The following is a 5,000-nucleotide window of genomic DNA, read 5'->3' as shown; positions in this document are numbered from 1 at the left end:
ATCGCTACGGTCCTCCACCAGAGTTTCCTCTGGCTTCAACCTCTTCAGGCATAGTTCACCATCTTTCGGGTCCCAACGCGAACGCTCTCGCTCGACCTCTCCGGCAAAGCGGACGAGATCGGCCGGTGATGCGGCCGCCGCGAACGACGACGTCTCACCTCCGCCGGACCGCGCCGACATTCACTTTCACTGCGCCCATGGGTTTCGTACTGCCCCGTGGCTCGCGCTCACGTTAGACTCCTTGGTCCGTGTTTCAAGACGGGTCGGGAAGGTGGCTGACTTCAGCCGCGGACCCCGTGCGCCTCGCGAAACGACACCGGAAGCGCGACCGAGACGAAGAGGCTGGGCACTGAGAACAGTCCCCGACCCACGACGCCCCAGCCGGCACCGGGCGCTCGGCCCCGAAGGGCAGACGCGGCGATCTCTCCTCGCCCGAACGGCGGGCCGACGGACACGCGCGCCTATAGTACCCGACCGAGGCCGGGTTACCTTGCGCGCGGCCTTCTCGCCGCCGTCCAGACGGTCGCGGCCTTCGCCCGGCGCTAGTGCGCTGGTCCCCGATCGGGCGGCGCCGCCGGCGGCCCGTGAGGGTCCGCACGACAACGTCGCCGACAGGGGGCCGGCTGAAAGCGACCGGGCGACCCGACAGGCCCTCCCGTTTGCCTCTCGACGGTTTCACGTACTCTTTAACTCTCTCTTCAAAGTGCTTTTCAACTTTCCCTCACGGTACTTGTTCGCTATCGGTCTCGTGACCGTATTTAGCCTTAGATGGAGTTTACCACCCGCTTTGGGCTGCATTCCCAAACAACCCGACTCTGGGAAGACGCCGTAGCGCGCCCGCCTGTCGCCGCCATGGGCCTGACACCCGCTCTGGGAAAAGGCCTCGATCAGAAGGACGCGGGCGACCGGCGAAGCGCGCCGTGACGAATTCCGTACGCCACAATTCCGCGCACTCCAAAAGCGCGCGGATTCGGCGATGGGCACATCCCGCTTCACTCGCCGTTACTGAGGGAATCCTCGTTAGTTTCTTTTCCTCCGCTTAGTAATATGCTTAAATTCAGCGGGTAGCCTCGTCCGACCTCAGGCCGAAAGTAAGGACCGGGACTATTCTTCCCGTTCCGCGCTCGCCGTCGGCGCCGCGCGCCGCCGCGCACCTCGATTCCCGCCCTTGAGCCGCCAGCCGTTGGCCTCTTCGAGGTCGACTCGCCGCCGCCGCGCGGGATTCTGGTCGCGATCGTCGCGCATCGTGCCGTGCTGTCTTGAGCGGGACGGGCGCTCGCGCGTCCGACGCCGCAGCAGCCGCGCGGAGAAATCCCCGCGCGGAACGTTTGCAACGCGACCCTGAGGCGGGCGCGGCCCCGGGATTGACCCGAGGCCGCAATTTGCGTTCAGAACGTCGATGCTCAATGTGTCCTGCAATTCACACTAATTCACGCAGCTAGCTGCGTCCTTCATCGACTCACGAGCCGAGTGATCCACCGCCAAGAGCCATCCACGATTGTTTCGCTCGCACAGTGCCTCGCACTATAGGGTGACAAAATAGACCGCGCCGAGCGGTCGGCCAGGCCGACGCTTGAAGCCGGAGCGCGCGGCACCGCGGCACTCGACGCGCAAACATTACCGGGTGACCGAATCGCCGGCCGGCGCGCCGCTCCTCGCGGGTCGGGCGCCGGGTAGCAAAGACTTTTTCTCTCGCTTGTCCGAGTTTCGCGTTCGCCGAAGCGTTTGCGAGACCGTTAATGATCCTTCCGCAGGTTCACCTACGGAAACCTTGTTACGACTTTTACTTCCTCTAAATGATCAAGTTAGATCGTCTTCTCGGACGCCGGCTCGACCGTTGCCGGCCGCGCCAGGTCCAATCGGAGGACCTCACTAAACCATTCAATCGGTAGTAGCGACGGGCGGTGTGTACAAAGGGCAGGGACGTAATCAACGCGAGCTAATGACTCGCGCTTACTGGGAATTCCTCGTTCAAGGGAAATAATTGCAATTCCCTATCCCTAGCACGACCGGGGTTCAGCGGGTTACCCAGACCTGTCGGCCAAGGCGAGCACATGCTGATCCGGTCAGTGTAGCGCGCGTGCGGCCCCGAACATCTAAGGGCATCACAGACCTGTTATTGCTCAATCTCGTGTGGCTAAACGCCACTAGTCCCTCTAAGAAGTTAGACGCCGACCGATTGGGTCGCGTAACTAGTTAGCAAGCCAGAGTCTCGTTCGTTATCGGAATTAACCAGACAAATCGCTCCACCAACTAAGAACGGCCATGCACCACCACCCACAGAATCAAGAAAGAGCTCTCAATCTGTCAATCCTCACTGTGTCCGGGCCGGGTGAGATTTCCCGTGTTGAGTCAAATTAAGCCGCAGGCTCCACTCCTGGTGGTGCCCTTCCGTCAATTCCTTTAAGTTTCAGCTTTGCAACCATACTTCCCCCGGAACCCAAAGACTTTGGTTTCCCGCAAGCTGCCGGAGAGGTCGTAAAACTAACGCCCCCCGATCGCTAGTTGGCATCGTTTATAGTCAGAACTAGGACGGTATCTGATCGTCTTCGAACCTCTGACTTTCGCTCTTGATTAAAGAAAACATTCTTGGCAAATGCTTTCGCAGTCGTTCGTCTTGCGCCGATCCAAGAATTTCACCTCTAACGGCACAGTACGAATGCCCCCGTCTGTCCCTCTTAATCATTACCTCGCGCTCCGAAAACCAACAAAATAGAACCGAGGTCCTATTCCATTATTCCATGCACCATTATTCAGGCGAATCGCCTGCTTTGAACACTCTAATTTTTTCAAAGTAAACGTTCCGGCCGCCGCCGACACTCAGTCAAGGGCACCGGCGGAGAACCGGAGGTGAGGCCAGGACGGCCAGTACACGCCTTGCGACGGACCGGCCGCCTGCGCCCAAAATCCAACTACGAGCTTTTTAACCGCAACAACTTAAATATACACTTTTGGAGCTGGAATTACCGCGGCTGCTGGCACCAGACTTGCCCTCCAATGGATACTCGTTAAAGGTTTTAAAGTGTACTCATTCCAATTACAGGGCCTCGTTTAGAGTCCTGTATTGTTATTTTTCGTCACTACCTCCCCGCGTCGGGAATGGGTAATTTGCGCGCCTGCTGCCTTCCTTGGATGTGGTAGCCGTTTCTCAGGCTCCCTCTCCGGAATCGAACCCTGATTCTCCGTTACCCGTAAGAACCTCGGTAGGCCAGTACCGTACCGACGAAAGTTGATAGGGCAGACACTTGAATGATCCGTCGCCGGTGCGAGACCGTGCGATCCGCAAAGTTATCCAGAGTCACCAAAGGTTGCGGGCCGAAGCCCGGTCGGTTTTTGGTCTGATAAAAGCACGCCTCCCGCGAGGTCGGCGCTTCACGCATGTATTAGCTCTAGCATTTCCACAGTTAACCACGTAAAACGTACGATCAAATGAACCATAACTGATTTAATGAGCCATTCGCAGTTTCACTGTACGAGAGCTCGTACTTAGACTTGCATGGCTTAATCTTTGAGACAAGCATATGACTACTGGCAGGATCAACCAGGTAGCTACTTTAGCGTAGCCCCGAAAGGCCGACGAAGGAGGCGCCGCTGATGCGGCGCCGTCGCTCGGTCGATGCGAAACCCGAAGGCTTCTCTCCGTTAAAATTTCGTTCTTTGCTCGGCTGCCCGAACTCAGAAAACCGTCACCGCCCGTCGCACCCGCCGGAGTAAGACTTCGTCGGCAGGCCTTTCGACCGCCACGTCGCCAACACCGGCGCGAGCGCAACGCACGCCAGACAACTTCGCCGAAGCGACCGCTCAGAACCCGACAAACTGACACTCGGCTCTTCGCGCAGCAGCAACATCTGCCCAGCGAGCCAATCGCCTTTTCACCGATTCTTTACTTGTCGAAGCTTGTCAGCTCCCACAAGTATAGCAAAGATGAGTGTTGTCCCTGGGGTCTTCCGTTTGAAATTCTAACGTAAAAAAAAGGTGCACGATTGCGCCAGGTGTTGAACTATTGCGAGGCATATCACACGCTCGCGCGGCCTATACAGGCGCTTGCTCGCGCGCGCGGCCGAAATATGTTCAATGTTCGCGCGGCCTAAACAGGCTCATGCTCGCGCGGCCGAAATGTACTCAATACTCGCGCGGCCTATACAGGCTCTTGCTCGCGCGCGCGGCCGAAATATGTTCAATGTTCGCGCGGCCGACATGTATTCAATGCTCGCGCGGCCTAAACAGGCTCATGCTCCCGCGGCCGAAATGTACTCACTGCTCGCGCAGCCTAAACAGGCTCATGCTCCCGCGGCCGAAATATATTCAAAGCTCGCGCGGCCTAAACAGGCTCATGCTCCCGCGGCCTAAATATGCTCTTGCTCGCTGGGCGGAAATATGCTAAAGCCCGAGTGCGCGAAAAAAAAATTGTAAAGGACAGTCACAAAAAAATAAAGACCTGCCCTCTATGTGAACGTGGAAAGGCCCGCCGCGCGGCAAAAAAGTGTCGAAAAGAAAAATCGAAAAAATTGCAAAGGACTGTCGACAAACATAAAAAATTTCGCCCCGATGTGAACGTGCAAAGGCCCGCCGCGCGGCAAAAAAGTGTCGAAAAGAGAGATCGAAAAAATTGCAAAGGACTGTCGAAAAACATAAAAAATTTCGCCCCGATGTGAACGTGGAAAGGCCCGCCGCGCGAGCGAAAAATTGAAAAAAAAAAATTGAAAAAAAAGACAAGTGTCGGCGGCGAAAAAAAACTTAGAAAAAAAACAACCTCGCGCGCCCGGAGGCGTTCGAGATCGCTTTTAGCGCCCGACCTTGCGGACAAATCGATAGATCTTGAGGCTTACTCTCAACAAATCGCAGTGAAGATACTGCTCTAGTGATTACGACACCCCGGTCTTCAACTAGGTCGTTTACGAATGATTTAGCACCACGCGTTTCGAACAGGAGGATTCGCCGACTAGCGGGCGACGCTTGTCGCGCCCGCGAAAGATCGGCTCTCGGCACTAGCAACGGCC

At 56.9% G+C, this 5,000-nt stretch overlaps 2 non-coding genes and 1 pseudogene across 2 annotated transcripts; all 3 read right to left on the bottom strand.

Moving 5' to 3' along the window:
- Positions 1-1,088, bottom strand: part of LOC146143478 (large subunit ribosomal RNA) — a 3,679-nt pseudogene extending 2,591 nt beyond the window's left edge.
- Positions 1,089-1,336: 248 nt separating this feature from the next.
- On the bottom strand, positions 1,337-1,490 carry LOC146143477 (5.8S ribosomal RNA). The gene has a single exon (XR_014501146.1). It is a non-coding gene; the product is annotated as a 5.8S ribosomal RNA (ribosomal RNA).
- A 247-nt stretch (positions 1,491-1,737) lies between these two features.
- On the bottom strand, positions 1,738-3,548 carry LOC146143476 (small subunit ribosomal RNA). The gene has a single exon (XR_014500353.1). It is a non-coding gene; the product is annotated as a small subunit ribosomal RNA (ribosomal RNA).
- Between the last annotated feature and the right edge of the window lie 1,452 nt (positions 3,549-5,000).

The sequence above is a fragment of the Ascidiella aspersa genome, chromosome 5 (genome assembly GCF_963924565.1).
Source record: "Ascidiella aspersa chromosome 5, kaAscAspe10.2, whole genome shotgun sequence".
NCBI lineage: Eukaryota > Metazoa > Chordata > Ascidiacea > Phlebobranchia > Ascidiidae > Ascidiella > Ascidiella aspersa.
The sequence above is the reverse complement of the archived record's forward strand: the minus strand, read 5'-3'. Positions and strand labels throughout refer to the sequence as shown.